This window comes from Dysidea avara, chromosome 10, assembly GCF_963678975.1.
Source record: "Dysidea avara chromosome 10, odDysAvar1.4, whole genome shotgun sequence".
Lineage (NCBI taxonomy): Eukaryota > Metazoa > Porifera > Demospongiae > Dictyoceratida > Dysideidae > Dysidea > Dysidea avara.
This window is the reverse complement of record NC_089281.1, coordinates 28,584,924-28,596,336: the sequence shown is the minus strand read 5'-3', so window position 1 is coordinate 28,596,336 and position 11,413 is coordinate 28,584,924.

Here is an 11,413-nt window from a genome sequence, read left to right as displayed (position 1 = left end):
CAAAAAAATTTTAATGAGTCTCAGTCCGGCGCCCCCTTGCTTGCGTCTAGACTATACCGGGGTAGTAAACAGGTTTAATGACGTCAGATATGGACGTGCTGTGAAGGGTGGAAATCCTCCTAGACAAACTTGCAAACTTGTGCTGTGACCCCGGCTGCATGTGACTAACTTGTACCGGCCGCTACCTCGGCAGATTATACCGGATTTTGGAGCTGTAAGGCAAGCTATATAAATCGGCGAATCGTGCGAATTAATTAATCGTTTTTGTGTGGAACTGTAACGACATATTTGGACAAGGGATCCGCAACTCCGAAAAATCCTGTAGCTACAAGATTTCAAATCTTTGTTATTTTTCAAGATTTCAAGCAATTATGGCAAGATTTCAGAACATTAAAATTTTTAGATATCCGGCATAATAGCATCACGCGATACATAGTATACGGGAATATGCGGAATCCTTTCTTGTGTTCTCTACAAACTTGTTGTGGGGATGCTGGATGTAACATACGTGATGTTGCAAATACGGAAGTATACAGGAAATATACGGATCTTTACAACAATTTTCACAGATTTCCTGTATTTGGACTAGCTTTGAAACTGGCTATAGAACAGGGTTGGATCAAGGTCACATTTTGTGCGGGTCAATTGGCTGGTTTACAGATTATTCATACGTCACGAGTCACGACCAGTCTGGCGGCAAGAGGTAATAATAAGAGCCTCTCTTATTATTAACTCTTGCTAGCGGTGTCCACCCCTTCACATAGAGGAAGGGTCTGGTCACTCTAGCATTCACAATTTGTAGCATGTTACAAAAAACTCATAACACCAATCAGATTGCGTTGTTGGTAGTTACTAAATTTTAGTGACATTTGTTTACCATAGATAAGCTATAATATTATATAACGTGTGGATTGTGGAAGAGTTTGTCACAAAGTTTTATAGTTTTTTCATCTCCTTGACAACCATTTTCATTAGCCATATTGTTGAACAATTTTGTATGCAGCAGGCCTATGAATAAGTTGAAATTAGTCAATCTGCATAAACCGCTAATAACAGTCCAAGCTGTGGTGGATGGGCTTGGTATTGGGTAAGAATTAACATATATAAAATGCACGCTAACCTGTAAAGCGGTTGGAAATATCCCCATAGAATGCTCAATACCGATGTTCATAAATATGGCCGAAATACAGTGTAATAAATGAAAAATTACAGCATCAATTTTTGGTCGTCAAGGAGATGGAAAAGCTCTATAAAGATTTGAGGTGGCTTGTAGTTACAAATAGGATTCTCTTTAAAATAACAAAAGATGAAAGAAATAAACATAATGCTGCCTAATCAATATGGAAAGTATGTTTGATTATGTTAGCAGCCATTCGGTAATCTATTTTAACAAATAGTTTGTGTTGCTGTTGGATATGCCATTCTTGCTGCCATTATTGTGAGATCATTGTTTAAGAAGTCCATTGTTACAACTCTATAATGCTAGAGTGACCAGACCCTTCCTCTCTATGCAAAGGGGTGGGTGCTGCCAGACTACATCATGATGGTGTACAAATGTACTGCAGGTATGCATTAAAAATGTGATTTGCAGAAAGTATCCTGTTTATAAGAAACATGTTTGCTGTCTGTAAATTTATGTGGAACCCCATTGACTGATAGGTAATTATAAAACTTACGTTGTTTAGTTATCATATAACTATATGCTCTTGATAACAGTAAGTGCATGTATTGCTGTCATCAAGAGTATATATGCTGTCATGCATGTGTTGTGTATAAGGAGCTACACAGAAGACACTGATCACGTAGCATTACCATCATGTTATCAACACTGCACTGTACACATGCTGTGCCATAGCAATAGAGTCACCTTAAGCTTCTTGCTAAGTTCTTGCTAAGTATAGCCCCTAGGCATATGCCATCTGCATGCATACTTCACTACCTTGTTTACATCTTTTCATAGCTTAAAGCTAATTCCTTAAAGCACATTAAAGCTATTCAGATGTTACACTGTATGATGAGCACCTTTTTGATATCATGTCTGTTATGATTGGGTAACAGACAAGTGCAGACACACAATCCTTTCACCTGATCACTGCACATTCGATGATTATTTCAGTAATTCTCAACGTTGTTGCTGGTATCAACTAGGTATAGCTCAAATCATGGCTATTTCTACACTGCACAAAACAATTATCCACAGTTGCTATTGGTATGGGAGCAGCAATTGGTGTTTTCTACCCTGCAGAGTACGGTGATATTGCTGGTACCACGATTTGCTTGTAATGTGTTATCCTGCATGGTGAGTCTTCTCGGTGCAAATTGTGGAAGAAAATTCTTCAGAACATGTGTAGAGACTTGATACTATAATTTTTATGTACATGCTGACATGCATAGCTAAGCAGTGTGCATGTGAACAATGTATATAGCTACAAACACTGCAGGATAATGTCATAATAATAATGTACTATGTTTGTGTGATTGTTTATTAGAGGAGAGAGCATACAGCAGTGCATATATTGAGCACTATGCAGTGTTATGCATTATTACTTGCAAAGCTCTGTATAGTATCACTTTATCTTACAGCTATATCTTCTCCAAATCAATTCAAGTTCTACATTTTAAAGAGAACTTTAATGACAACAGTAATATATATACATGCACATAATGTTACTAACTGTCTGTACTTCATTTGTACCAATCAGATACATCCTATGTACTCAATTTTGTAGCTAATCAATAGCAAATTAGGACTGTCTTTAGCTGCAGGATTTGACTTGACTGGACTTATCTTTAGCTGCATAATTATATGTCATGCCGCAACCACCACAATCATAGGTGGATCTAGGAGACACTGTCAGGAGGGACAGGGAGACCTGTATTGGGAGGGATGGGGCATGATGTTACAGTATTTATTGCACTATAGGAGAAGAGTGGCACACAAGCTACATTCTTTCTCATAACTTTGGTTGACTCTATATAGGGATGTGCGTGATATACTGATATATCGTAAAATTTACTTTTGTGATACCAATATTAAAATATTCATAATGTGATAACTATACATGGCAGACTACATAATGCAACAATGGCTGGGACAAAGTTTGTCAACAGTAGTGTAATTGTACATGTTGCCACACTACAAGACTTAAATTTGCAAGGAGTCTTGTAAATATCGATATTGATTTCAACCTGATTATTATGACACCAAAACTCCAAAGCATCAAATTTGTTATTGTTAGCTACAAGCACACAAATAAAAAAGTAAAACACTTAAAATTGAAACAAATAACCTAATTAGCTACCATACCCATGAATCGAGGAGACAGAAGCATAACACTGAATAGAGCTATAATTATTTATGAGTGGAATTTTTTGGGGGTGTATACTGAAGGATTAATCATATAGTAATCCTACGAACTATAGACCATGCGGTGTCACTAACTTTGGTGTGTTGCAAAACTATGGAATGTATTATTATACACCAAAATTATGGAGGACCTTAATTCACTTAATATCCTTTCAAAGTGTCAGTATGGGTTTCATGACAAACGCTCTATAGAATTGTAATTATTATATTCTCAAACCTTATAATAAAAAGAAGTCCCAACTGATGTCACACTATACTTGACTTAACTAAAGCATTTGATAAGGTGTTACATTGCTACCTCATCAGTACACTACCATGGATATATAAGACATGAGACATTAGCTACAGTACGTTCACGTTGAGCTGAATCCTGAAAAACAGCTAAATATTAAAAGTGGATTTTTTCTCAACAGAGTTAACATTTCAGCTAACCAGATGATTATTGGTAACAGCAAAGGTGTCAACAACAGACACGTACGGTTTGGCTCCATTACAAGTTCGGGAAAGGGCTGTAATGGACACTGTACTTATATGGCTTCCCCATAGGAAATGTATTGTGAAAAATTTGATTGGCTGCAAATATTATGTCAAACATTTGAACAAAAAGATTTTGAAATATTTTTAGCGGATCAAGCAGTACTACAAATGAGCTAAATTTCAAGATCGTGTGTATTTGCATCCATGAATTATTAAATGTTTTTGAGGATTCAGCTCAACGTGAACGTACTATACAATGGATTTCTGTATATGGTCGTACACAATATGTTACCTGCAATGATTTTCGATCATCACCTGTTGACATTTTTAGTGGAACATTTCAGTGCACTGTGAACAAGACAAATCAAAACTTAGCTGAGTGTTCCAATCAGCACAATCTCATACCAAAAATAGTTGTTGGGAACAGCTGATTGTTGATTTTGATTTGCTGCAGACTGTTGTATAGTTGTTTGTATGGAGTATGAAAGACTGGGTAGTTGACTGCTCTATTAGAGAACATTCCAATCTGAACTTTTTCTAAAAATATATACTTGACCAGTTTCTGGGAACTTTAGAACCCCCCCTGCTGCTGCAGTGTTCACACAATATTCACAGTCAATGCCTATAGTACTGCACATGTAGAATCCCCACCATAATAATCATATCAATCAGTTGTTTATCGTAACACTTATTGTGAATTGTAACAAATCTAATCTCCCAGCTGAAATTCAGCTAGGAGATTAGATTTGTTACAATTTCAGCTGGGAAATTAGATTTGTTACAATTCACAATAAGTGTTAAGATAAACATCTGATATAGTCGATCAGTTACTTTTACCTTTGTAGATGCACCCTTTTTGTACAGCCAAGCTGTTTTTACATTACACTGTTTCAGCTTGGAAGGGTGCGTCTACAAAGATAAAAGTAACTGATGACTAAAAGAGCTGATATCTGGTGTGGCCAAAAATGAATGCTATGTATTACAATCTTACATCACTGACTTGTGAAATCTTGCTGCATTTATTATTTTTAATTGTACTTGGCTAGTAGTTTGGTCACCTTTTCAATAGTCAGTGTAGAGAAAAAAAGGCAGCCAAATTACTAACCAATTAGAGTCAAAATGAAATAATTAGGAATGCAGCAAGACTGCACAAGTCAATGATAAAGGACCAATTTCAGACCGTAAAACATATAGTTAGATTAACATTCATTCTTGGCTGTACCAGATATCAGCTCTTTATGATAGTCCATATGTTCCATGCATAGGCGGATCTGAGGGGGGGCCAAGGGGTGCTACGCCCCCCCTGGCCCTTCTCTTGCCCCCCTTGGGCTCACACTACTATACTGATACCAGAAACTGGAATCATGCATTCACACTGTATTCAGAAGTATAGAAAGCCAATGTGCAAATAGAAGACAACAGTTATAAATGTACTTTACAGTTATACTGTACATTGTAAAGAAAGTGAGGCAAATAAGTTAGGTTGAGTTTTTGTGTCGAGATCGAGATACTCTAATAGAGCAGTCACTACTCTAATAGAACAGTCACAATTTAATGTCATTATAACAATACTACTTATATTTGATTTAGTACACTTTACCATCAAACAGATTTTATCTCAGGATAGGCTAACTAATCTTTATATGCATTGCAAGCATGCACTTCATTCACTAAATGTTATCAAAAATGCTCTCAAATTCAAACCTAGGAAGTCTAATGGTTAAATTTTTTTCTCTAGCTACAGTCTTACAACTGTATGTCTATCATTCATCCAGCTATACTGAATAAAGTTATGCAACTGAACATAACTTGTGTACTAGAATTCCTCTTAGTGGAACAAACACTGTAGTACACTAAATTTTCTTGCCCCCCCTTGGCCCCCCCTGACAATACCTTCTAGATCCGCCTATGGTTCCATGAATTTACTTGGATAAACCAGCCAGATTATACAAAATCTGCAGAAATTTGGAATGGTAAATAGTGTGGATCAATGTACTGTAATAGAACAGTCAGTAACTTACAAAATAATTATTCTGAATCTGCATTTGAATTTCATGAGACAAGGAACATAATCAGTTGGAGTGGCCATAAATTGTGACCCAGTCTGAGAAAACCAGTCTTATCGCCCATGTCAGCAAATTCGATTTTTCACCCAGGACACACAGCTACATGAATAAACTATCTAATTCCACATTTAAAATCAGCTAGACTTGAGTGGTCTGGTTTTGCTGGCTGCTTTGCCCAAGCCCAGTGGCAATCTGTACGTGTGGTGTGGGGCCTTAATGGAGTTCTGGTCAGCCTGTGTGTGGCTGTACAGCTCTGTGAACTTGGCCTAATTCATCCCTTGGCCTTCCTATTCAATTTTTGAACACCATCTTGGCCACCTTCCAGGGCCCCCACCTCCCACCCAATTTGCAGCTCGCCTGGTACAGTCAACCTCGGTTTAAAACTGAGCTATCTAAAATGGCGGGAAACTTAGTTGTTGGCTACTTGCACAGTGGATGCTCTGGAAGGTAAGGAATTGGTGTAAAACGTGTGAAAATTTGGTACACATAGCTTCAACCATTGGCGAGCTACAACACACTAAATACTTAAAACCGGCATTTCTCGATACTTTTAAATAGGCGATAAGCCTGGTTTTGTCAGACTGGGTCACAATTAAACTCATAGACATTTTCAATAATTTGATTAAAGTATATGCTACTTTGCACACTGGCAGGATATCATATATATATATAGACACTTCACTGCTATACAGCTAGGGTGCTCCATAAGTTATTCTACGGTCTGTCACAATGTCATGGAAATATTGTGGCTGATGAAACTGAATGTATCTAATTGTTTTACTATGAGTATTTCACACCCTAGATGAAATAAGCTCACCTTACAGAATATGCAGCCATGTCTTCTGTCAAATGCTTGCGGTCATGATCCAGGTTATTTATTTATTTATTTTTCTACTGACCAGACAGTTTAACTGGTGTGGTCAGGGTAATGCATAGTTAGTACAAACATTGTCAAAAATGTTGACAGAACTAGTTTGGTGGTAATTGTTCAACTTTCTTAATTCTGTACTTTTTCAAGCTGGTTGATGTCAGTATTGTAGTGTGGGTCCCAAGTAGCAGATGTGTATTCTAATGTGGATGGACCATTGTAATTTAAATTGATCTGCTCAATTAAGTTGTGCTTTAGAAAATTAAGAGTTCTTGATGCCTTGTTAATGATTTTATGGCTTCTATCCCACTGAAGCCCTATACATCAAAGTAAAACAGTAGGAGGATATGGTAGTTAAACCCCAGCTTAAATATAAGGACAAGTTGATTTACACATTCAGTTGGAACAGGATGCATGTGCATGAAGCCATACCATATAAACTGCAAGCACAGCAAAACCATACATAATTTTACTAGCCTCATTGTAGTTTTCTTTATGAAATCAAATGCTTCAAAGTGTGGATGGAAGGCATGTCATAACACATTATCAACACCTCAGTTTAGTAATTGTCACAATGTTTATGAAGGCAAGTGCTTCAAAGTGTGGGATAGAGCCAGTTAAACCACACATGCACACGTAGGATATCTGCAACATCTTGGCCTTGGCTTTGCTCGACCTCGGTTGATAACGACAATATCCTATACTTATGGTGGGGTTTAACTATATAATATAAACAACTAGTGGCATATGCCTTTTGGGGTTCTGACGAGTGTGTTCCCTCTGCACCTTGCAATTGTATTTCCTTTTATCTTCCATCAGGCTGGTCATCATCTTCATGCAATGAAATCATACCAAGGCGTTAATTTTCCCTTTCCTTGAGCAACATATTAGATGCCACAAACTTATTTAAAGTACTTACAGTGTATGGTAATGCAGTATAGGGATCATGAAGATTTGGGCTTCCTTGCCCTTTAATATCACCCCCAAAAAACAGCCTCACTTTTCCTTCAAAGTAGCTTGATAGTATATTGGATAAGCATAACCAAATCCAAAAATACCTACAGAGTGATCCTAAACACTTCCAACACTGAAGTTTCTATGGAATTTTAAAGATTTTCTCCTTACTGAACTGAATTTTCTTCTAACTGACGATTTAGCCAAGCATAAAGCATATAGACTTGACTATGCTTAACTTTAGGCAGATTGCCATAGTTTTTCATCAGCCACTTCAACAAATTCCTCAATTTTGATGCAGATGCATATATGGCCCAGGGCGGACATTCTTTTCTCATTATTTGTTATATAAAGGGAAGCACCCAGCACAGCAACAGCTGGTTATCTGTCACTATAAAGATTTAATATGTGAAATGAGCACTGACTTAAGTACAGGGCATAGATGTCACAAGATGCAGAAGAATAGAGAGTATTGTGACTGTGTTTGTGAGGTGCAGTTGTTAGTTTCTTTTCTAGTCATATTTGCATGTGACACTGTAGCTATGTAAAGTTCAAACAATAACGTTATAGTGACTGCTTAATAACTGATTTATTATTTTATTAGGCAAATTAGCTATCAATCCTCATTAACAAGCAGCGTGTCACAGTCAGTCTTGATATACACAGTTATAGATATGCAGCTACACGGTGCCCTAAACAGGCGAGCACGAAGGTTTGGTTGTTACGTTCCATTCCTGATTCCGACTGTACAGCAGATTGCATTTCCATTTACCATTTCAGAGTGTCTATATCCACCGGTATACCGGTGTCAATAAGAACCACCCACTAGCTATTGACACCGGTGTGTATGCCCCAAGCATTCGACTTTAGGGGATGCGAAAAGTATAGTGTTAACGTTAGGGTTAGGTATGGTGTAGTATTAGTGTCAAAATAGTACAGTATATTTTGGTAGATACAGTGTAATTTTTTGTGTGGGTGAAGCCAGGTGTTGAAATTATAATGAGTTGCACAATTAATTTTTGATGGATGATGGAATATTTATGAGGGCGGTATAAATAAATTAAAACTGCACATTGATTAATTTCCATAGGGCGATGAATATTTCTGAGGGCGGTATGATTAATTAAAGGGCTACAAATTTTTTTTTTTGATGAGGTCGATTCAATATTAATTTTGACGAATTTGGTCCTGTGAGTGCAGTAATTGAGGCAGTAACATATCTTGAATGCAAAAAGTAACCAAAGTGGCATGCTGCAGTGATCATGATTGCTCTGTTAGAGAGTTTTGTACTGATTGACCAGCACGACCAGCACTCTACATGACATACATGTACCAATGGCAAACATGCATTACAGCTGTATACGTGAACATTCTGCATGGAATATAGCTACATGCATAGTGTACAATGACAGTGTATTGGTATATACCGTTTGTCTTTGGTTTCCGCTACTCTACTCTGGTTCTTGAGTTCTGGTCAACCCTTTAAGGGTCATGTTCCAGCTTCAGCTTTCTGTTATTAATATAGATTCTGTTTTATATAAATTTCATTTTGTATATAGCTATAGACCATAACGGGTGGTGTAGTTATATATTGATGTAACTGAACCGAGTTATATATCCCCACAACCAATTCAGGTATAGTGTAGTTGCCAATTTATTTAGCATGTAGTTAATGTGTTCCAGTAATACATGTATGGTTAACAAGCATCTTTCTGTTGCTTACTGACCATTTGACAGAATGCCAATGCAGTGAGATCATCTTCAATTAAAAATAGTATAAGTATACTGCTGCAGTGAAATTCACAACTTTTTTGTACTAGTGTGTGGTAAGAAATTTTCAATACCCATCAAACACTCTAATAGAGCAGTCATTAAAAATGGTTAATATATTGCACTGCTATATGTACATGTCATACTTCCTTAAACTTACTTGCATGCATGCATGCATATATACTATATGTACTGCTATACAACCTCTTTTGTTCTGCAGGTGACTATATATAGAAAGAGATTAAAGCATGAGTGAATTAAAGCATTGTGATTGGCTAATGTTTGGCTGAAGCTAACACACTGACAGTCTGCTGATGGATTATAGACTAAACAATGTGTTTTGCATAGCTATATATACGAGTCATAATCACAAGCATCTTCTTGCTGCTGTATAATTGCTGTTGATTGTGGAGTTTATATTTATATACTATTTATTATAACAGTAGCTATAATGTTATAATAAATGTGTGTAAAACTTTGCAAATGTACAATTGAATGCAATAGCAGATTCTAGGCTTGCAAACCCTGATTCCTGTATCTTGTACCAAGTTTGCAACTGTTTGCTCATTGTGACCTCCCCACATGGATCAATCACTGAAAACTGTAGCTAACAACAGCAATGTGAGTGATGTCATGTAAATAAATTATTATAGCATCATGATCCTTTTTTTAACCCCTATATATGGCATGAATGACCAACGTTAGGCAGTGATAGCATTATTGAGCATCAAGGGACCTTCAAAGCAGCAGGATATAGGATGATAGCTGGTGTCAATAGCAGTGATAGTAATATGAGATGCAACTAGATAGAATTCGTACAAGATTAAAAAGTAGTTTCTTACCGGCTTCATGCTTGAAGTGTCCTATTCTTTTGAGTGAAAAGGAAGGTGCATGGAAATGCTGCATGCATGCATGAGACTTGTCAGTATAGACTATATGCTGAAACCAGTTGCCAGAGTTGGGGATAACTATAGTTACTTTTGTAATTAAGTTACATAATTACAAAAAAAGTTACTTTTAAAGTAACTAGTAATATAACTAGTTACTTGCTTTGTAACTAGTAATTTGTAACTAGGAGTAATTGTCTGAAAAGTAACTAAGTTACAATAGTAACTAATCACAATAGTTACATTGGAACTATAACTAATGATGCTTTAAAAGTAAAGAGCACTTCAATTTTTGTGCCATATATGCTACAGCCACATTAAGTAGACACATTCTGTGTACTGTTCTCTATGATTCAGCTTGAGTAACAGATGTTGTGAGATGTAGCAATAATTAAAACTGACCTAAAATAGCCACAGAATTGTTATTTTAAGTGCACATATGCATTGCATCCCTAATGATGCATATCTTAGCAAAATTCATGTTACAAAAGCTAAAAACAAGTCATAATTTATACTACGAAAGTAACTAGTAACTACAGTACTTAGTTACCTTTTGAAAAGTAACTGTAACTGTAACTAAGTTACATGGGATAAAAGCAAAGTGTAACTAGTAACTAGTTACTTTTCTGAAGTAACTACCCCAACTCTGCCAGTCACATGGAAAGCCAAACAAGATAAGAACAGCAAGAGCTGTCTTTGCATGCATAATTATACTGTATTGTTTAAAAGTGTATGCACATGTTAGGTAATGAATGAAGCAAGAAAACAACTTAGAAAACTTTCAATGAGTACCACTGAAGTATTGTATAGAGAGTTCTTTGTTGTGACAGCTTTCCTAATGGAAAAATGTGTGCATTGGCAAATCTAGGCCAGGGGTGATATGGCTTGGGATTTATCAAATAACTATGGTGTCCTATAGCTATATATATATATATATTATGTATAGCTATATATATAATATATACTGAAAACTTTTTGCACATAATATACAAATTCAAAATACTCTAATATAGAGTAGTCAGTA